The following is a 22,508-nucleotide window of genomic DNA, read 5'->3' as shown; positions in this document are numbered from 1 at the left end:
TTTGAATTGCCACAACATCCCTGAACCTTTTGAGGGCCTGTTAGTAACCGAGAAAGCACAGACACCATGCCTGCAGGAATGCTCAGTGGGTTGTGCAGGTCTACATTAACCTGCCCTTCCTTACTTAGTGACATTGCACGGGACTAAGGGCCCGATGTAGGTAATCTCAATTTACCTACTCTTAAATACCGAATCATACCGATTCGGTATTTAAGAGTAGGTAAATGGGATGTAGGTAATTTCTCTTTTTAAATTACCGAATCGGTAAGATTCGGTAATTTTCGAATCGGTATTTACCGATTCGGTAATTGCCATTCATTCCTACGGGCCTGGAGGCCCATAGGAATGAATGTCAATTACAGAATCGGTAAATACCAGCAATTGCCCTGGAGGCCCATAGGAATGAATGTCAATTACCGAATCGGTAAATACCGAATCTGTAATTGGGGGAAACATTGAAGGGTGGCAGGGTGTCACTTTGACACCCTGTTGCACCCCTCAATCGTGTATGGGTGCACATGTTGCAGACATACATGCCCTAAGGGCATGTATGTCTGCAACATGGCAGCGGTTGAAAAGCAAAAAAAATGCTTTTTCAAGGCTTTTCATTATTTACCACCAACTTCTAGTTGGTGGTAAATAACGAATTCTTAAAGCCCTGTAGCACTGATTACAGTGCTACCTACATTTCATAATACAGATTCGGTAATTTTACAGAATCGGTAATTTTAACGAATCTGTAAAATTACCGAATCTGTATTTTTGGTGGCGCTACATCTCATTTTCCAAATACCGGTCGGTAACGGCCAAAATTACTGAATTTCGGCTGTTACCGACCGGTATTTGCCTACCTACATCTGGCCCTAAGTCCTTGAACTCCTGGGTTAGGAATCCAAACCTTGTAGTCCTGGCCATTAGACCCCAAGTTATGCAACAAGGGAAAGGATGTATTCTAAGGGTCATAGCTGCCAACTTTGAAACTGATGAACCAGGTTTGAGTCTCGGCGTCCGCTCAACATTCTGTGATTCTGGGCAAATCACGTATTCTCCCTGTGTAATGTAACTGGGGCTCATGTAGAGCGCTCCAATACCTTTGGGTCGAGTTTGCGCTATATAAAACTGCAAAAAAAGAAGGAAAAAATGTGTACATTCATAGTAGGTGTCAGTGCACCCCGGTAATAGGTGGAAGCATCCACAAATTCTGAGTTGACAGGAAACTTGGACTGAATGACCAGCAATTGCCCCATCCCAATGCAGGATGTCTGCATTCCTAGTAGCCTCTGGATCCACAAGACTTTTATGTGGTGAGTCCACGCAATCAGGTTTCAGTGTGAAATAGGTCTGCAGTCTGTTGGATCACCAAAGATCTCTTCTGGGGAGGGCAGGCCTTTCAGAGTCTAGTGAACTGCACCAGTGAATGTGAACATCTCTGATAGAACAAGGAAGGATTTTGGGCAGTTCATAAAGAACTCAAGAACTAACGGCCTTATTAGTATGTTCGATGGTCGGACCACGGACTGCTGTTGTGGCGGTCAGGAGACCATCCGACAAGCAGCTTGCAGTCCAACTGCCGAATTAGGAATTGGCCACTGTGCTGGCGGTTGGAAAAGTGCCCTTTTATACTGCGGCTTTTGTTGCGATCCATATAAAGGGCCGCAGCACAAGCCGCAGTGTAATTGGTCACTTTGTGCACATCCATGCGCCGGTGTCACATGGTGCCTAATAATAATAATAATAATAAACACATTTATAAAACGCATGGCTACACTAGCTAGTGTGTCCCTGCACTGCAGCAAAGAAGAACTAGATTCCAGGCAGCGGGGTGAGAACAGAAGGGATCAAACAGGAGGATTATCAGATGGAGTTTGAAGTTTGAAGTTTTATTAAATTAGCGCAGTTACTTAAAACCATTGCTATAAAATGTCGACATTGGCACAGTGTTAGAGAGCGAAACTGGAAAGCAAACTATCCAGGTTTAAGATTCTATACATATAAAAACAATCCTGAAATTACCAGTGTGATCACATTGCTGTGCTAGGCCTGAAGTAAAATAAATTAAGACAGAAGGTACTAAGCCGAGGGACAAAAAAAGTCTGTAATGAGTTTTTGGGGGGGAGGGGCAGGGAGCACAGGGGCCAAAGAGGATAAAAAAAGATTGTCCAAGAGTCTCACAAATTTTCCAGTCCTTGTGAGCACTTGAGTATCTGTGGAGATAAAACACAGGGCAAATGCCTCCCAGCATGACCTGATGCCCCATTTCAGATATAAAGGTTTTAAGAGAAGTCTTCTAGGGGCATCGAGGGCAGAGCAGCAGCACAGAAGATGCAGCCATGATTCGGTATGGTAGTTGCACAGTCTGCAGGCCCCCCTCACTTGTTGAAGCCCATCGGTTAAAGGCCGAGGATCGCAGACCTAAAGGCGCATAAACATTATGTTCTTCCTAGCCGCTGCATTTAGATTTTCCAGGGGATAAGATTGCGGTTTCCCGGGGATGTATGGAGTATTCAGGGGGAGCAAAACGGTGAATGTTTTTAAGGCCTGGAGGTCCATCCGATGGGAGATTAGTTTGACCTGCTTATTGATAACCTTTTTCCAGGCTGGATATGGAATAGTGTCTGAAAGTAATAAAGTGTTATTAATCTCCAGCGTTTTTATGGCCTTTATAATCTGACGATTCCAAGGGTTTCCAGGGCTGGCAAAAGTTTCTTTTAGCTGGGATTTTAAGGTATTATCTGCAGCTTTTAGTATCCTTATAACATATTTCAGAGTGTCAGCCTCGCAATAGATTGATTGTCTTTGTAGGCCCAGCTCCAAACGTAGTCTTACCCGCTGAATAAAATTCGGAAGATGAAGGATTTTTTTGTAGGCGGAAACTTGGGCGAGATCAAGACTAACACAACATGCGCCAGGGAGGGCCTGATGCCCATAGTTTAAGGCAGGGAGAAGAGTAGCTTTAATCACCTTCAAAATGGGTTCTGCAGAAGGGCTGCTCAGGGACTGGTTTAGTCGGGTCAGGGAGTATGTTATTGCTCCTGCTGTCTTTTTCATGGCGGCTAAGTGAGCTGATGGTCTAGAGGACTCGCTAAACCAGACTCCCAAATAATTATATTTTGAGGTTGTATTGATCTTTGCAGGTCCAATATGCCACTTTAAGCTTTTCTTGTTCTTACGTCCGCCGAATATCAGAACCTTGGTCTTTGCCTGGTTAATTTTTAAGGCGTTGGTGGTATTATATATATGGAGCATACTTAGCGCTCGTTGAAGACCTGATTTTGCCTGGTCCATAATGACAATACCGTCGGCATATTGTAGTATATGCAGATTCTTTTTAGCAAAGCCCAATTTTGGCGGGAGAAGATTACTGTTCTCCAGGAATGATCCAAGGTCGGCAGTGTAAAGATTGAACAAAAGAGGAGCAAGAACACAGCCTTGCTTTAAGCCGTCTTCGCTAGCAATTTTTGTTGAGACTGTCTTTGGGCCAGTTTTAATTCGCACCCAGGTATTCTTGTGCAAGGAGATACGTGCTCCTAGCAGGCTCTGTGGAATCCCCCACTTATCCAGCTTCCTCCATAAGATGTTACGAGACACTTTATCAAAAGCCGCGCTGTAGTCTATAAAGCAGCAGTAAAGTGGAAGATGATTTTTTTGTGCTGCTTGTTGACCCAGAATGGCTAAGGTTGTAATATTGTCTGTTGTGGAGGCTGAGGCTCGAAATCCTGTTTGGAAGTATGGTAGGATGTTGTTTTCTGCTAACCATTTTTCTAGCGACCTAAGGAGACACCGGGCATATGCTTTGGCCTCAAGATCTAATAGGGCGATGAGTCGGTAGTTAGCAGGGAGCGTGATGTCTCCTTTCTTAAATACGGGGCATAAAATAGAGCCTAACCATGAGTCTGGTAGCTGACAGGTCGTAAACACGTTGTTATATAAGGGGGCCAAAAGTTCTGCCCACTCTTCCAGGGCACATTTAAATTCTCTGGCTGGAAGGCCGTTAGGCCCGTGAGCACCGTCGTTCTTCATGGCTCTCAGATACTTGGAGACCTCGGCTGCAGTGGTCAGCTCATGGATTTCTGACTGGGTGGAATCGGCACGGTCTCTTAGTTCGATCACCATAGGGTCCGAGATGTCACAGCGGTATAGTTGGGTCACATGCTTGGCCCAATCTTCTTCACGAACCGCGTTTCCTCTGTTGTTGTTCGAGGAACGGAGGTTATTCATATGAATCCAGAACTGGGACTGATTGTTGCCCCTTAGCAAGGCAAATATTTTTAGCCACTCTTTCTGTTCTTTTAGTCTCTTGGTCTCCTATGAAGATTTTTTGAAGGCCTTGCGCAATAAGGCCATATTATTGGCAGAGTGCGCAGTGCCGATCAATTTATGCAGACGCACGGCCCTCCTTAGGGCTTTTCTTTGGGTGACTAATACTGGAACGAGCGTCCGCTTCGGACGTGACCCGTGGGATCTGTATTGAGCCACGGGACCTGATAAGAGGTCTTGTAATTTGACAATAGCGTTATCCCACCGGTGATGTAAGTCTGTGGGAGCAGTGTGCCTGAAAATTGAAGTTTGTCCTGTAAGCCAAGTGCCCACCTTGACAGAATCCGATGAGTCCCATTTAATTCTTCTGACTAAGGTGTGGAGTTCGACCTGCATTGAGTGCCCCAGTTCAATTTTTTCGGCGGCAACTGGTGTTTGCAGGTGCATTGTTAGCCTTAAGGGATTATGATCGCTCTCCGAACGGTAGGGAATTTCCATCCTGAATAGTTTATTTCCCAGAAGTGGTGATAGGAAGATATAGTTAATAGTCGAGATGGTCTTAAATGTTGGTGAAAAATGAGCACCCGGGTTCTGTTCCAGTGTAATTTGCTGAGCAGAGCGAAGATTGTGATTGATTAGAAAGGTGGTCATGGCTTCTTGCTCTTTATTTTTAATGGCTGGAAGGGCATTGATTGCCAAGTCTTTGATGTTGAAATCCCCTAATAACAGTACCTCCGCCGTTGCATATTCCGATAGAAGATCTTCCAGATGTTTTATCAATAGATCTGTTGCAATTGATTTTTTAATTTTCGCGGTATTATGGTAACAGTTAATTAGGAGCATGGAGAAAGCCCTGCCTGAAGATGAAAGGCCGGTAATTAATACGGTCTGCGCTGTCGTCAAGTTCCGAAGAATAGGGGTGGCCGCTATCTTACACCTGTGCTTGATGAAAATTGGGAGACCGCCAGAGGGTCTTCCGTGGGAGTTGGCCTGGGTGGCTGATTGAAAAAGTTCATAATAGCCGAGCAGAGGTGATGGAGTTAGAGACCAAGTCTCCTGGAAACAAATGATGTCACTTTTGTTCAGAAATTCCACTGCTGATTTAGAGGCAAAAGTTGACTTTAGTCCGGCCACATTCCACAACGAGATAGTCAATTTAGAGTCGAACCATTTGACTTTCCCGTTAGGAGGAGCGCTGCTGGGCACATACGGTTGCAGGCTCTGATTCAGGATACCCATTACGTCTGACCGTGGCATGGGAGACAGGGCGGCCTGAGTTGCATCTTATCAGGCGTTGGTTGTTGTTACATAAAATGTTTATGAGATTACCCACTTTCGACGCTTCTGGAAGCCAGGTATGGGTTGCACCTCGCGACCCCTTCAGAACGCTAATGAGCTGCTTTACTGGGGCCTCCGGAAGAAGAACATGAGGATATTTTTGCTGTATAGGAACCCACATTTCAATTCCCCAGTTTTCGAAAAGGCTGGCTTCCCTAAGGATTGCATCCGTAATGGATTCCCGGGACCACGTTGTAATGGTGGCCTCTGAGCCCCCTTTACCTGGTATTGAGGAGAAATTGACCGAAGTAAGGTCTGAAGAAGTGACCCCGGACAGCGCTGGAACATAGTTGAAAAGACGGATAAGGTTGCTTCTGTTTAGAATGTCATATGCGCCCTTATGGACCGAATGAGGGAAAATGACCAGTTCTGCTTTCTTTTCCGGACTTTGGTAATTCTGACTCCTCGCTGTATCGGTTGAAGATGCAGGCGCCTTCGGCAGTTGGGGGCGTGCTTCAGTTGGATAATTGTTGCCATCCAGGTGACTTTTCGCTCCCGGAACTTGTGTAAATTGGGGCAGAGAAGGCCTCTGCATGTGTGTAGAAGAGTCCCAACCGGCTTTGATTGAATCCGCTGGCAAGTGGCTCGCACAACGGCCCGTCGCTTCTCCCTCTATTGCAGTTTGGAAGTCTGCGTTCAGTATTTTTACCATTCCCTGGCCTTTGAATGGGCTGTTCCGTGCGTCTGGCATTGCTGTTGAAGGCTGTGCAGTGTTGTTCTGGCTGCCGAGGCTTTGGTCGTGTGTGGCTATTCCTTTAGTTTTATTTGACAGAGATCCATGCGTTGCCATTTTGGAATATAATTCGATGGCTCTTGAAGCCGGGGGCGCTCCCTGTGTCAATGGCCCCGATTTTTCACTGATATCCATAATGCCCACGGGAGTCATTCTTGTCTCGGTAGTTTTTGTTTTAGATTTTGAGGGCAGGTTAAAAATGGGAAAATTAGAAAGGCCCCTTGCTTTAATAGCTGGTAGACTGAGTGCCACTGACCCATCAAGCCCCGCTCTCCTTTTCGCTAAGCGCTGTTTTTTAGATTGTTTTTTAAGTTTCTTTCTCTCCCTCCTTGACAAGGGAGGTTTCATTGGAAGATTGGAAGACATGTGGATCATATTTGTATGGGCTGTATCGGTCGAGTCAGGACGCGGGATCGCTGGTTGCGTCGGTGATAGGCTGCTAATCTCGGTAAGTTCCAAGCCCGCTTTAGGGTTGACTGGGCTGGTTGCCGATGAAAAGCGAGCCCAGCTTTTAAGGACTAGTTCAGAAGGAGGAGGGATAGTTTTTCTCCCTGATGAGGGGCCAGCCGAAGGAGTAGTGCATGGGGGCTCTTCAGAGGAGATTAAGATTTGGGGCTCTTGCGTGGGTTTTGCTGGCCTGATTCCACTGCTGTTACACTTCACAATGTCCAGGAGTGCACCCAGAATTTCTGGGAGAGATGAAAGTTTATTAATTATTGGAAGGCTTTTTAGTTAGTTAATTAAGCTTTATTCGATTTTTAAAGAAAAAATCATGAAAGCATCGACAATACAGAAATACAACAATAAAAACCGTAAACATTTCATTTCATAGACATGATAAAAACCATCATTCAGCAATTAATGTACAAAATTCTGTTACCATAAAAAAAAAAAAAGAAAAAAGAACTTAAGAGGTTGACCTAAGTAATATGAGGGGAGCACGGGTAAAAATCATGTAGATCCCAGATGCGAATTGGACCTTGTCTTTCAATGGGGATGCAATCTCGTAAAAAGGGGGCAACATTGGTGTTTTTAAATTTAATTAGTACCAGATCCCCAGCAATGCATTTGGGCAGCGTCCCCAACCATCCCACCCTTCTGACACTCAAGATACCCTCGTCTAGCCCTGGCGGCAACGGTCTATTCTTTTTTAGCCAATAGGTGGCCTTATTTAGCAAATCCTACTGAAATTCGCGTGTTCCCTGGGTAAGAGCAGGGACCCCAGAGAGGACAGAGACATACGGGACGGCCTCGGGGGGCAGGTTGATATGTGGCATTCTTACCAAGGCCGATCTAGCCACTGTATGGGATTTTAGTGCAGGTTTGACAAATACTTTGGGGCTTATTTGCGTAGGTGTGCGTAGTGGCTGTATTTGGGTGGCCCCAACGCCAGATTTATACATTTCGGGGGCGGTGGTAGGGATAGGACAGACGCATGTGGCCATAATAGTAGGTGGAGGCGGGAGCTTTCTTATTACCGACTCAATATTGGTCAGCCTTTCCCCTAAATCATTCATCTTTGTGACCAAGGGAGAGATGGTAGCAACCAGCAGTTGCTCAATTCTGGCCAATAAAGTCTCGTTGATTAACAAAAGAGGGTCCTCAAGTTTGTCCGCGGCCGGGTCCTCAATAAATGCTCTTGGGTTGGCAGTTGATGGTATACTTCTAGTGTTCCCAAAGTTAGTTTCAATGTCATGCTTCCATCTATTGTAGGAACCCAGGGGCGCGACATTTTCTTGGTTATGAACTTTATCAACGGAGCCATTTGGGTTAAGACAAAAAGAATCCACAGCTGGGGAGGTTATAAGATCAGGGGCATACTTAGTACCGCACAGGGCGTTTAGTTCCTCCCATATGGACATCATGAATGTAATAATAACAAAAAGACAATTAATGTTAGGGCACGGTACCTCCCTCTGTGATGGGACCAAGTGGGGTGGCCCGTCCCGGCCTCCTCGGGCCTCGGAGGGCTACAGAGGGCCCGCCCTTTGCCCGGGCTTAGCCCGGCGCAGTCCCGCGCGTGTCCCGCGACGCGGGGCTGTTGATTCAATTTATGGCGCCTCCAGGCGCGGAAACGGGATCAGGCGGCTTCCTGCCGCAAAGGACACTGGGAATCGTAGTCTCCCCCGCTCGGCGGCCGCGCCGGGATGTCACAGGCTGCGACAGCGGGGGGAGACAGAAACAGGAAAGATCAGGTAGGGTTGCTGGTCGCAAGGGTCCAAAATCCCCCCTAGGCAGCCCGCTCCACAGGGGCTGTTGATTCAATTTATGGCGCCTCCAGGCGCGGAAACGGGATCAGGCGGCTTCCTGCCGCAAAGGACGCTGGGAATCGCAGTCTCCCCCGCTCGGCGGCCGCGCCGGGATGTCACAGGCTGCGACAGCGGGGGGAGACAGAAACAGGAAAGATCAGGTAGGGTTGCTGGTCGCAAGGGTCCAAAATCCCCCCTAGGCAGCCCCATTATTGGAAGGCAAGAACAGGAATTATCAGATGGAAAAAGCCAGGTCTTAAGCTTTCTCCGGAAAGTTGTCTCCGAAGACTCCAGCCGGAGCCCTATCGGGAGTTTATTCCAGTGTGTGGCAGCCTGGAGATGTAGGGGCACTACATGTGCCCCCCAGGCCACTTAGCAGTGGCTCACGAGGGACAAGGGCCCTGCTTGCCGCCCCCAAAGCCTCTTTCCGGCTGCCTTTGCATGGCGGTCAGAGTACCATGAAAAGGCAGTCGGAAAGCGACATCATAATCCCTATGCGGTGCCTGGCAGGCACTGCCCGCATGGTAGGGATAGGAGTCCGACCGCTGCACCAACGGGATCCTTGATCCTGTCGGAGGCAGCGGTCTGTCCCCCCGCTGTCCCACTGAGGTCCGACCGTCCCCATTGTAATGCGGCAGTCGGACTGATGGCCTGTATGTCGGCGGGATCGCCACCAATGGCCTGTCTGTGGCGGTCCCACCGACATCCAAATGAGGCCCTAAGAGTGTCCTGAAGACTAGAGCCAGACTCAGCTCTGTTAGCTCCACTAGCATTTGCACGACCATGCCTTGAAGCAGCCTTTGGGATACAAAGCATAAGACATATCTGTGCAAATTAACATAAATGCTGTATTAGGTTTAGTGATGGGCTTTCTTCGGCTACTGCACACCAGATCTTCCTTGAGACCTGGAAAGCTATATTAGGCCAAAAGCAGAATTTTAAAATAATTTTACTGCCAGCTTGTCATTATAAAAAAAAAACATTGTCTTCATGTGGTCCAGACAGAGAAGTACATGAAAGTAAGCTCTGTGCCGGTTTTTAGAGCACAGCCAGGCATTGCTCTGAGCGATTGCCAGAATCTGGATCAGACTCAGCATTTCCTAACTGTGCGAGAAATTGATTTCTTTTGTACGGATCAAGAGTAGAGCATAGGCCACTGCCCTTCTTTACAGTAAAATAGCGAGAGTAGTATCTCTGCCCATTGATGAGGGCAGAACCAATCCCACTTCTCTCTCATAAGGTCTGAGGTAGAAGAGGTTTGCATAGAGGCGGCCGAAGAAGCTCTCCAACATAGTCGTCGCATCCCTAGAGATCGGACTCCAGTGGCGGCAGAAAGTGAAACTGTCATTCCACCAGAAAGGTGTGAAGCTGATGTGACAGAGCCAATGAAGACAGCAAAGCCCCATGGAAATCATTAGGACAACCTGGCTTCTGCAGAAGGGATTTTCTTAATGGACAGAGATTTCAAGGTGGACAGCTGAACGTGGGATTCCTGCAAATATCTTGAACTTTTTTGAGGATGTGAAGTTCAGTAATAAGTGGTGGTTTCCGGGGAGGACTGAGGACAATAGCTCCCCATTTTTCTATTCAATGACTTTAGCAAGCACCAACAAGTACTGATTGGCGGAATGCACCTCCATGGGCTCACCAGTAGCACCATCAAGGTTGGTGCCACAGTAGATAGGTCAACCAGGGCAGCATATCTTTTTGCTAGGATGCTGCATTGGTAGATTGTTTCACTTATGAATCAGTGCTTCGTGGTCCTGCTTCAATGTATGACCAGAACTGAGAGTGGGACAAGAACTGGAGAGGCAGAAGAGCTGGTTACGTGAGGGCTAATCGTGACTCAGGGAATAACAGAGTGGGGGAGGCCTTGCTGTCTAGTACCACAGACGTCAAGTGAGTGGATGACCCCAAAAGAGCTGAAGTGTCCTCTCCTGTTCTTAGCTGGCCTCTTGCAGCATCCACAAAAAACAATGCCGTCATGTTGGTGAAACCCCAAACCTATGTCAGAAGAAAATGGAGCGTCCTGGTCCGAATCCACGTCCAGCTGTTGCATAGCTGAAGAATCAGAAGGCTCTGTTGCATCTACCCGGAGTTCACCTTTGCTGACAGGGGCTAACCTAGCGAGAACCTGGAAAAGATGGAGTCGCTCGGAGATGGACTACTGGTACCTGCTGGGTAACAGTGAGTCTAATCACCAGGCAGAAGTTACGGATGATAGGCCAAGTTGTTGCCAAACCAGTGACAAAGCACACATGGCGTAAATCAGGAGTGTTGCCACTAAGGCTACACAAAGTGACAGAAGAGGAGCAGGAAGGTTAAACACACCCAACATTCTGAAGGAACGTGAGGTCACGCCCTGCAGTAAGGAGTCCAAAGTGGCAGGTTCAAGGCCACAAAGTCGTGTGGAAGAAAGGAAATGGCGGCGGTAGGTGCCTGCCCCAAAAACGTCAGGCTGTATCTGAAGCAAGCAGGGTGCTTTGGGCAGGCACTTGGTAGAGCCCGCGTCTGGTCTCTGATGTGGGCAGAGTGGCACAGACACGCTGAGAATGGCAGTGAGGCAAAGCTCTGAATTAAGAAAAAAAGGATAATTGCATTTATGTTGCAAATAATATTTACTAATTAAGCCGACGTGGCATGGTAACGGTTTTAAGTCAACATATTGAGTTTTAACCCCGACCTGCAAATATATCTGATTTCTGGTCTTGAATACAGACTTGCATGAAATCCCCAAAGTGCGTACATACAGATGCATTACTCTTAACTCCACGCCCACATACACTGACTACTCTTTGTCAAAATATATAGAGTCTAATATAGATTTAATATCTTAGTAGATCAATGCGGAAAAACTGTAACGTGGTAGGGACGCATAGCAAGTGCTTTTACGCGTTGTAGTAACAGATGTTTATTGCTACCTAAGACGTTTGCACTAACCTCGGAAGGATGAAAGGCCAAATGGACCCGCTGGGATTCAAATCTGTGACCTTGAGGTCGAGCACTGATTCTCATGGTGGGCGCTTTACCCACTGCGACAACAAAGTACAACCTGACAAAACCCTTACCATAGGGGAAGTTAAAATACCGAAATTACTGGAAGAGTTGGAAGAAGGAAATGAACATAAGGGGGCTGTTAGTGTGCGGAAGATGACAGGTGCCAGAGCGGACGTCACAGCTGGAAAGCCCCGCTGGAATCCACTGTCCTTTCTTTGTATCCAGCAAATGGGAGGCGGGGCTGTGTGGGAATCAGAGCAGTGAGTGGGGAGGGGCCTAGGGGGATCCGCACGAGGGGGAACTCACACTTACCTCTCGGCTTCGGATTGTGCGCAGGGCCGGCTTTAGGCTAGTGCCACTCGGTGAAATCCCCCCCCCCCCCCCCCCATGACCTCCTGCCCTCAGTACCACTCTACAGCAGTGCATCTCACCTCTCCATAGCCTCTCTATGAATACATTTCGGGCCATATTATCAAGGCCGGCGATAACATCACTGCTTTAGCGGCAGGAAACTGCAGCTGAAGCGGCGATAATGGGCTTGATACTATGCCCTTGTGAATTCCCATAGAAGGTGAACCTGGGCTTCTATGGGAATTCACAAGGGCATATTATCAAGCCCATTATTACCGCCTTAGCTGCAGTTTCCTGCCGCTAAAGCGGCGATAATTTTAGCGCCGTTCTTGATAATATGCCCCCACATATTAATGTATAGCTCTACTCATAGTTCACTCACGCTCAGTTCTGTAATCTGCATAGTATACGTTCTATGCAGCAGGCATATAACCCTCTGTTCTCCTTTAGCACGAGTCAGAATTGCCCTTGACAAAATTCCGATCTTACACCAATAGGAACAAATTACCTTGACAATGTTATTGTTGCCTGAAAACTGCTGAACACCCAAGATATTCATGTGCTTTTAAACCAACAGTTATATTTAACACTGCCCCCCATCCCCGTCCCTACCTTCTACCCGTACCCCTGCAACTGCACTGTTCGCACTGCCCTAAAGCCGTCCCTGACTGTGCAACTCCTATGGTCATTGGGTTGTGTGGTCTCACCTTGTCTGCAGCTTGTACTACCACAGATCCGCTGGGAACAGACAAACCAAAAACAACCTCCTTCTGCCTAAAGTGCATCGTATTGCAACATTTATACAGCTTTATCACCTCTAGCTGCAGCACTGACGCACTTGCCTGCATGGGTAGAACGCTTCCCTGTGTATGGTGTGTGGTTGGAAGTGTGCTGCCTTAGTTCCAATCCTATGTGCCGAGTGTTTCCATGTTGTGCGTGATGACCATTCGGTGCTGGGATCGTGTTAGAGGACGCAGGGGCATATTACCAAGGGTGGCGATAGGCAATTATCGCCGGTTTAGCGGCCGTTTTCGGCCGCTAAGCGGCGATAATTCTATTGCTCTATTAGCAAGCTGTCGCTAACTGATGTTAGCGACAGCTTTTAGGCGATAGCGAGCGGTTTGGGGCCCGCTTTGCATGTCAGCGATATTTATCGCTAATGACATGCAAAGTGGGCGTACCCAACCTGTTGGCGACTGAAAGCAGTCGTTAATGTCGCTATCGCCTATTAGCAAGGCAGGCGTAGCGATGGAAATATTACCGCTATCGCCAAAAACCAACGCCTGCTCAGACCAGTTCTTAGCCATGTTATCCAATGGGAGGTGGATAACATGGCTAAGAGCATTTTGTCGCTAAGGCGTGAATATCGCTGTATTCTCAGCGATATTCACGCATTTCGCCGCTATCGCTGGATATTTTAGCACAATGGAGAAAAACGTTGCTAATAGCATGTTTTCTCCGCTAACATATCTAGCGATAGGCAGCGATAAAAAAATCGTCGTTAAGCCTATTTAGCGATAATTATCGCTACTTGTTGGTAATATGCCTCACAGTGTTTAGCAGTGTTTTGGATGACGAAGAGTGAGAAAGAGGCGCGCAGTTTATGGTTTTCAGCAAGCTGGCAGCTTTGAGCAGCTCTGCACGTTCATTTAGGATCATTTTTCGGGGTGGATGTGACTCGTTGAATTTGCTGCACCATAATTATGTGAAATTATAGCAAAATTACCAGAAAATATGTGAGGAGTGTAACCCAGCATTTAACTCTATTTTCCTAGTGCAAAATGCGCAAGCGCTTGCATCCAAAATGGACCAGAGGATACATTTTGTGCTAAGGCAATAGTGCTAAATGCAACAGAATACGAACAGCAGCAGTCGTGCATGCTCTGTAACTGTGCTCTTGGGGCAAGCATTTTTGCCCCATTTGACTTATGTGAGGAGGCACAATCGAGTAATTTGTGGCAATTTTGTATAACCAGAGTATTGTGAAATGACCAAGATGATGCTGATTACTCCGGTGTAATTAAAATTTCACCCGCGCCTCAATATTTTTTGCTCACAGTTTATATAGCTGGTCACTTTCTGGGATATTTTGTTTAAGGTTTATGGTCCTTAGCAGTCACAGTGGTGGGGTGAAGGGCTGATATAGACTTTGTTAATATCATCCCATACCTGACTGTCATTGTGAGATGTCACAAAGCCATCATAGTATGTAGTTTGTTAGTAACTGCAGGGATGGACTAAATTAAAATTGTCTGTTGGCCAGAGGCGTGTGACCGATCTCTTGAGTATTTTTATGACTGTATAGTTGATGGCGAGGGTCATTAAAAGTAAGCAGACACTCACCTGTAGGATCCATGGTGACCCAAAATGTGAAGAAATATGCCAGTTAGGGATAGTATGCTTTCAATGTCTTAGTGTCCTCATAAATGGGCACATAATATCCACAAAGAAGCCAAACAAGCAATGTCAGAGCCATTGGGTCTTGTTGCACTGGTTTGCAGCTTTTTGGCTTTGCCCATGATCATTTTGTTTTGTAATTTTTTGATCATTTTGTTTTGTCATTTTTAAAATTTTTATTTTTGAGGAGCTGACAAGCCTTTGCCAATATAAAAAAATAAAGATTGGTTAAAAGCAAAAGGTTTTTTGACCTCACATAGCACACTTTCACATAATTGTCCTGGTACTGAAGGGAGCTACTTTGTGAGCATGTGCTCTTTGTGAAAAAGCTGAATGCCGTCACTTACTGTGGAGTCAACCAGTGTTCCATGTTGCTGTAGTGGATGGGATAAAAAACATGAATGACAAAACAGCAGACCAATGGAAGAAGAAGGCAAGCTCCTTTAGGTAATTATTTTAAATATATATTTATTTTGGTAAAATTGAAGGGTCTTGGATTGCGCCAGACCTGAAAATAAGGCGGTGGCTATTTAGCTGGCCACTGAGAAGATTGAAACTTTTCTTTGTTACTTACCTGGTTCTTGGTGAAATAATCAGGATTTGTAGTGCACGGCTGCATCACCCGCAAGGGTCTTGAGGCGCTGGCTTAACATGCTGCCTGTTCTTTTATTGGTTGAACAACTAGGTCTTGAGGCCCTTCCTCAACTGCTGGAGTGATGGTGAGGCTCTGAGGTGCAGGGGAAGGTTGTTTCAGGTCTTAGCCGCCAGGTGGGAAAAGGAGCAGCCTTCACTGTTTGTCAGGCGAATGCGTCAGGTGGCTGCTAGGGAGAGGCATTTGGAGCAGAGTTTCCTGGTAGGTTGATGAAAATTAATTTGATTGTTGAGGTACGCCGGTCCTTTGTTGTGTAGTGCCTTGTAAGCGTGGGTAAGCAGCCTAAACTGGCATCTCTTTGTGAATGGTAGGCAGTGGAGTTTTCTGAAGTGACCGGGGATGTGAGTTCATCTGGGGATGTCAAGGATTAATCTGGCTGCTTTGTTCTGGATAGTCTGGAGTTTCGTAATGAGTTAGGTTGTCATTCGTACGTAAAGGGAGTTGCCATAGTCTAGTCTGCTGTGGACAAGAGCTTGCGTGACTGTCACCTGGTGTTGGGTGGGAGCCATTTGAAGGCCTTCCTGAGCATTCGGAGGGTGAAGAAGCAAGCGGAGGAGACAGCACTGACCTGCTTCATCATGGATAGCTAGCAGTTGAGGATGATGCCGAGGTTGCGGGTGTGATCGGTGGGTTTGGGGGTTGGACCCAGCTTACTTGGCCACCATTCATTGTACCAGAAGGTATCCTTGCCTTTCCTGAAGATGAATACTTCTGTCTTGTTGGTGTTGAGTTTGAGACAGTTGTTTTTCATCCAGGCAGCCACGTCTTCGGTGCATCTTTGGAACTTGCCCTTTGTGGTCATTGGTTAGTTAGTCAGGGAGAGGATGAGATGGGTGTCATCAGTGTAGGAGATGATGTTGAGTTCATGGCTCTTGACTCTGTTGGTCAGGGGTGTCATGTATACGTTGGAGGGTTGGGCTGAGGGATGAGCCTTAATGTACACTGTGGGAAATGTTCTTAGAGAGCAAGGAGTAGAGAGAGCAGATGACTTTCTGCGTACTTTCTTTGAGGTAGGATGCAATCCACTTGAGGGCTGCTCCTTGGATTCCGATCTGGGTGAGTCTGTTTATCAGTTTGTGGTGGGATACAGTGTTAAAGGCTGCTGAGAGGTTGAGGAGGATGAGGGCTGCTGTTTCTCCGAGGTCTAGCAGAATTCTGATGTCATCTGTGGGTGCAACTAGGGCTGTCTTAGTGCTGTGGTTAGCTCTGAAGCAGGATTGGGAGGGTTCCAGAAGGTTGTGGTTCTCCAGATGTCTAGGTAGCTGGATGTTGATGGCTTTCTTGATGGATTTGGCTAGGAAAGGGAATAGCGAAAAGGATCAGTATTTCTTAGGTTCTCCTGGGTCCACAGACAGCTTTTTTAGCAACGGCTTCATGTCAGCATGTTTCTAAATCTGGGGGAAGTGGGCCAACCCCTTGACTATGTTGAATGGTTCCTCGTTGTTGTTTGAGCTGTACTTGATGCGGGTGGCTGGGACAGGCTTCTTGGTGTTATTCAGGAGGTGGTGTATCAGTTGACGGTGTCATTGAAGTGTTTTCGGTACTCGAGGGTTTTGCTGGTGCGCCATCTTCTTTCCTTCTGTCCGCAGTAATGTTTCTGGGTTTTCAATTCTGGCATGAACAGCTGGGGTGTCATTTTAATTTCTTGGGATTGATGGGTTTCTCCAGTGCAACTTTATCATTGTGTGCCATGATCCAGTTCATGAAGTTGTCCACTGCTTGTTCTTTGTCTTAGGTGGTGGTGGGTAGGCGGGAGTTAAGGGCGTTGGTCCATCATTGCTCTATTACCTTTGCCTAGCTGCTCTGTGTCTTGCCGGTGGTGGAGGCGGAAGTGTTGGGGATTCCGAGATGACAAAGTAGACGCAGTGGTGGTCGGTCCAGGTGAGCTCCTCGGTGTGGGTGTATTTTACTGTGTTGCTGGCTGAGAAGAAAGGGCTGAACGTGTGTCCTAAGGTGTGTGTGGGGTCGGTGACCAGCTGTTTGAGTCTGAGGTTGGTCCTACTTTCTAGGTATGGCACAGCGGCCAGGGTGGCTGACTCCAGAACACGGGACTCACGGTTCGATCCCCAGCACCAGCGGCAGGTTAGCCCAGCACCATGGGACTCTGGGCAATAGCTCGCTTAATCTTCCTGACGACCCCCTGCGCTTTGACACCCTCTGCTAATTGTTTGCGCTTTACAAATACTGGTATATCATTTCATTTTTATAGGATGTAATCTGTGCAGGCATCTACAGGGTTCTCGAGGTGGAAGTTGAGGTCTCCTAGGAAGATGTGCAGGTTCAAGTTGAAGGTGCAAGGGACAATGAAGCTGGGGATGGTGTTGCAGAAGGCCGGAAGGGGTCCTGTGGGTCTGTAGGCGAGGGTGCCTCTAATGGTGGTTTTGCTGTCTGTTTGGAGTTGGAAGCGGAGGTAATTAGGTGCTCCATAAAGGGGGTGAAGTCATCTGTTGTGGTAGATGTTTGAGATTCTCTTTGTAGATTATGGTGATGCTTACTCCGTTTCAGTTCGATCGGTCCCGGTGTGCGGTCTTGTTGGAGGTGGCTGTGGCGATCACTGGAGCAGATGCGGGGTTCAGCCTAGTCTCTGTGATGAAGATGGCATCCAGGGTGTGGGTCGTGATGGTGTCCTAGATTTCTATGGTGTGTTTTTGAGTGAGCATGCATTTATGAGGAAGCAGTGGATCTTTCCAGAGGTTTTGGTGTCAGCCTTGCTGGTGGGTGAGTGTGATGTGGTGTAGCTGATGGGCATGGCATGGTTGATATCCTTGGTAATGCAGGTGAAGCGGCAATTCCAGAGGATAAAGGGCCTTTGCTGGTCCAAAGGGAGGCATGGGTGCAGTTGCTGTCTTGGCGTCCCAGGCTCGAAGTTCATCCGAGCGAAGCGGGGGTTAGGATCCTGGCACTGGACGTGGTCTAGGCATGTGCAAGGTGAGCCCTCTGCATGCGGCTGCTAAGTGGTAGCACTGTGGTCTCCATGCTGGAAGGACATGGGGTGCTAGGGGATTTGGGGGGAGTGGCGGTGGACCCCTGCGGGGAAAGTCCCTGGCATGGTGAAGAGAGAAGCAGGAGGTGGGTGCAGGGACTACAGGCTCGAGTGGTTGGTTGAAGGGGCAACGCAGGTACAGTGGGGCAGCAGGGCAAGAGACAAGGCAAGGGGCAAGGCAGGCTAGGCCGACTCGGGGGGGGGAGCAGCCAGACAGGGAGGGCAAGTGTTGCAAGCCAAGGCTGCCAGGGGCCGGGTGGAGCGCTACAGGAAGCTACTGCGAAGAAAAATAAACAGGAGCCGGACAAGCAGTGGGGGAGCTGCGGAGCACAGATGCAGGAAAGGAGAGAAAAGATGAGGTGACTTTACCAGCTCTATGGCAAAAGAGGGGGTGGCGCAGCTTCATCCGGGCCCGCCCTAGGCACTTCCGGCAGGTCTCTTCACAATGGCAGAGGCTCCTGGGAGGTGTGGTCTTCTTGTGAGGGTCTAGCAAAGAATATCCAGTGTTTGAGCTGGCAGCCTGCAAACAATAAATAAACATCCTTATTTAAACAGCCATGCATTTAACAGCAGAGATTAATCAGTGTTGACTGGCAGCCAAGAAAATAGCAAAATAAATTTGACTATTTACCCAACCGCTGACTAAAGGGAAGATATTATGCACTGTTTGGTTGAATACAGCGTATACAGCCAGTGCTTAATTTGAGCAAGTGCTTTCAGGTGCTCAGCACCGGCACTTCTTTCACAGGGCGGGGGCTACAATTTCTGAATCTGCAGGTGGTGGTCTCAATATTAATTGTTCAAATTCAAAATAAAAAGAATAACATACATTGCAGGGTGATTGGCTGGTAAATTATCATAGACAGGCCAGCATATGCCTGTCCAGGCAGGCATGATTGTGTATCACCACGTTAGTGATGATGTCATCACAAATCCAAGAAGTCATCGACAAACTATGGCTTGCATTCTATTCCCCTAGTCTGCTGCACTGCCTGAGCCTAAGCCTCCCATTGGATAATTGTAGCTGGGGGCTGGCTTATGACGGAGTTGAGGCAAGGAAACTGCAAGAGCGCATTTGGAACTTGGGAGTGAGGGTGCTTGAGGAAGAATAAATGAAAGTAAGTGTGGACTTTCCACTTGCTGCGTAGCCAGAGTAGCATATCCTGCAGCCCTGCATTGTTGCTATCCTCAACGTGCTCGATGCGGCTGTGCCCAACACAGCTTTTGTGCACCATGGCATCACCTGTAGAATCTGTGCGCTGCACCCCAGCATGGTAATTGCTTAGCGTGCGTGAGTCCAGTAGGCACCACAGCTATACTTACCGGCATTGGCAGCATTGCGGCTGGGGATAATGCCTGTGCAGAAGCAGGCAGGGTCACCTCAAGCTGAGCAGTGGATGTCGATGCCATCGCCATCCCTGGACCTACTAATTACAGGCAGCACTAGCAGTGACATCACCTGCTGTGATCGAGCAGCCGTCTGTTCCGCAATAAACCCAGTCATACTGCACTGATTAATATATGTAAAAAAGCATTTTCATTTGGTGTACATTTTTTTTTGCACTTGGTGTAGGTAAGAAAGTAAAACATGCCATCTTCCACTTCTTTAGGAATGACAACAGGAAAACGGAGAGTTCAAAATAGCAGGGACATGTACAGGCTGACGACAGGGGTCACAGGCAGCAGCAGTGTTATAGATGAGAGAGAGAGCAGGAGTAAAGAGGAGAAAGAAACAACAGGAGAGAAGAGAGAAAAGACAGAGCTAAGTAGAAGAAAAGGAGAGCAAATCAGATACAAAGAGAAAGCAGCCATGATGTGAAGAAGAGAGCATTAAGAAGAGAGAAGCTAGAATGAAAGGATGTAGGAAAGAGGAAAAAAAGCACACAAATGATAAAACAGAGAAACAGCTAATCACTGCTAGAAGAGTGATAGTAAAGAGCCAGGATTGAGGGGAGAGAGAGCAGAGCATGGATAAAAGTGAAGAGGAAAAAGGGCAGGGCTAGAATGAATAGAGGGCAAATCAGAAATACAGGGAATAAGGTAACACACCAGGTGTGACAAAGATGATAGAAAACAATTTGAGAGGTGAGAGGATAGACTCTTAGAGCAAAGACTTAGGGGACAGATAACAGATCAAGGTTGGAAGATGGAGACTGAGGCAGTGAGAGTGTTGAAAGTGGGGCTCACCGGAGGAAGAAGTAAGCTGTGGCCTCCTTTGCAAAATTTTCAGCACCTGCACTTTACAAATTAAACACTGTATACAGCAAATATATACCTGAATGCTGGCTAAATAGCAGGGTGTGTACTGTTTTTGTCACATCCATGCAAACAGCAAGAAACCTTGAGAAATAATACAATACTTCACTGGCGGCAAAGCAATTCAGAACCTGCCTTCTGCCACTGCCCTGGCTGTGATGAGGCCTGACTCAGTTGCACTGAAGACCAAGCCCCTTGCAGATTGCCGTGGTTGCGTGCAGAGGTTGTTTTTCCTGCGTGACGTCAACCCTGCCATTGACGTCAGCCCTGCCAAGTGCCATGTATCTCATGTTAGATTAACACTTTTTAATAGTTCTTTCACATCACCACAATATGTGAGATTGTCATGCAATGTTTGGCACTTGGCAGAGTTGCACAGGATGTCCACTGTTTAATTGTAAAGTTGAAAAAGATTTCCCTGTCTCGGACTTAGCTTCACTAGTTGCTGTGGTTACAGTGGATGTCTGTTAGCTTTACTGAATGCTAACTGATGATTGATTTATAGCATGCAGCTGAAATCCTTTCTACCTTTATATGGATGTAATGCCTCTCGGTGACCTTGACTGATGTTGGCTTGCATACTAGTATGGGAGTTGTGCTTGGTATTGCTAAGCTTACTTACCAATAATATTAATTACTTTGAATTCTATGTCCTGGTCCCAGCTGTAGTCCCCTGATGACATCTCAAATGACATCATCCAGTAAATGCAAGTATTTTGTAAGAGCTTATGATTGTTAAACATATATACTACGGTACTACTAAAGTTAAAGTGGTATACTAGATGCACTACTACTTCTAATATATATTATGTGAGTGGCTGTGTGTGTGCATGTATCCTTGTGCGTATGGGTGTATGTGTGGCTGCATGGGTGTATAAGTGTGTGTGTGAGTAGCTGTGTGGGTGAGTGAGATGCTGTGTGAGTGGCTGTATTGGTGAGTGAGTGGGTGTGTCAGTGGCTATATGGGTGGGTGAGTAGAGGTACAAGTGGCTCTATGGGTCGCTAGTGACAGTATGGGTGTCTGGATGGCTGTATCAGTGAGTGGCTATGTGGAAGTGGCTGTATGGGTGAGTGAGTGGCTGTTTGAATGGGTGTTTGGTTAAGTGAGCTGGTGAGTGACTGCATTAGAGTGATTGTTTGAATGGCTGTATATGTGATTAATGGATGTGTTAATGGGTATGTAAGTGGTTGTGTGGGTGTGAATGTGTGAGGGCTTGTATGGGTGTGTGAGTTGCTGTGTTGAGAGGCTGAATGGGTGAGTGAGTGTGTGTCTGAGTGACTTTGTTGGTAAATAAGTGGATGTGTGAGTAGCTGTATGGGTGAGTGTATGATTATGTGACTGGTTGTATTGGGAAGTGGCTGGTTGTATAAGATGGATGTATGGGGAGTGAATTGTTGTGTGAGTGGCTATATGAGGAGTATGGGTGTGCGAGTACTGGTATAGGTCTGTGAATGGGTATGTGAGTGGTCATGTGGGTGTCTGAGTGGGCATATTAGAGGTTGTAGGCAGGAGTGAGTAGGTGTGTGAGTAGTTTTGGGGATGATGTCATCAGTGTTGTCATTTGAGATGTAATCAGGGATGTTTTTGGCAATGTCATGAGTGATGTAATATGTGAGGTCATAAGCAGTGCATTATGGGGGCGTAAGTTAACTTCCAAATCCCACTGGTATTCTACTAGAGAAAATTCGAACCTAACTATGATGTCCCTGTAACCTTTGTATTTTTCAGTGAATTTCTAAGGTTTCTTTAATTTTATTTCCTAACTTTAACATCCCTGTAACCTTTGGTGTTGTAAGTGAATTTCTAAGGTTCTTTAACTAGTAGTCGCGTCTGTAGAGTGATGGAAAAAGGGTAGGACCTCCTGCTATGTCAGACTTACTGGAGGTAACAGGAGTGCTTCTGGGCCCCCAAGAACACTCAGCATCTAAAAGTACCTCACTCAGTGCTTAATTTGAGCCAGTAGTTTCTGGTGCTCAGCACCGGCACCTTATTGTCCATACCGGCTCTTATAGCACCTGCCACATGGAGGCACTGTTTGTCTAATTTTGTGACAAGCTCAGCATCAGTTGTTTAATAATTAAATATACATTAAAATCAGTAACTCCTGCCACCTAAAGCTATAATAGCTGGGGCGGCATGTAGTAGTCATTTTTAATGCTTATTGAAAGTCTGAATTGTCACACTTGTAGGGGTGTGATGGTTAGTTCTGATGGTACTGTCATTGGCAGCACTAGTGGGGGCAATGGGTGGTGCAAGCTTTAATGGCCTCCGGGCGAGGGCCCTTGCACTAAATA

Source organism: Lissotriton helveticus, chromosome 7, assembly GCF_964261635.1.
Source record: "Lissotriton helveticus chromosome 7, aLisHel1.1, whole genome shotgun sequence".
Taxonomy (NCBI): Eukaryota; Metazoa; Chordata; class Amphibia; order Caudata; family Salamandridae; genus Lissotriton; species Lissotriton helveticus.
Note: the sequence above shows the minus strand (reverse complement) of the source record.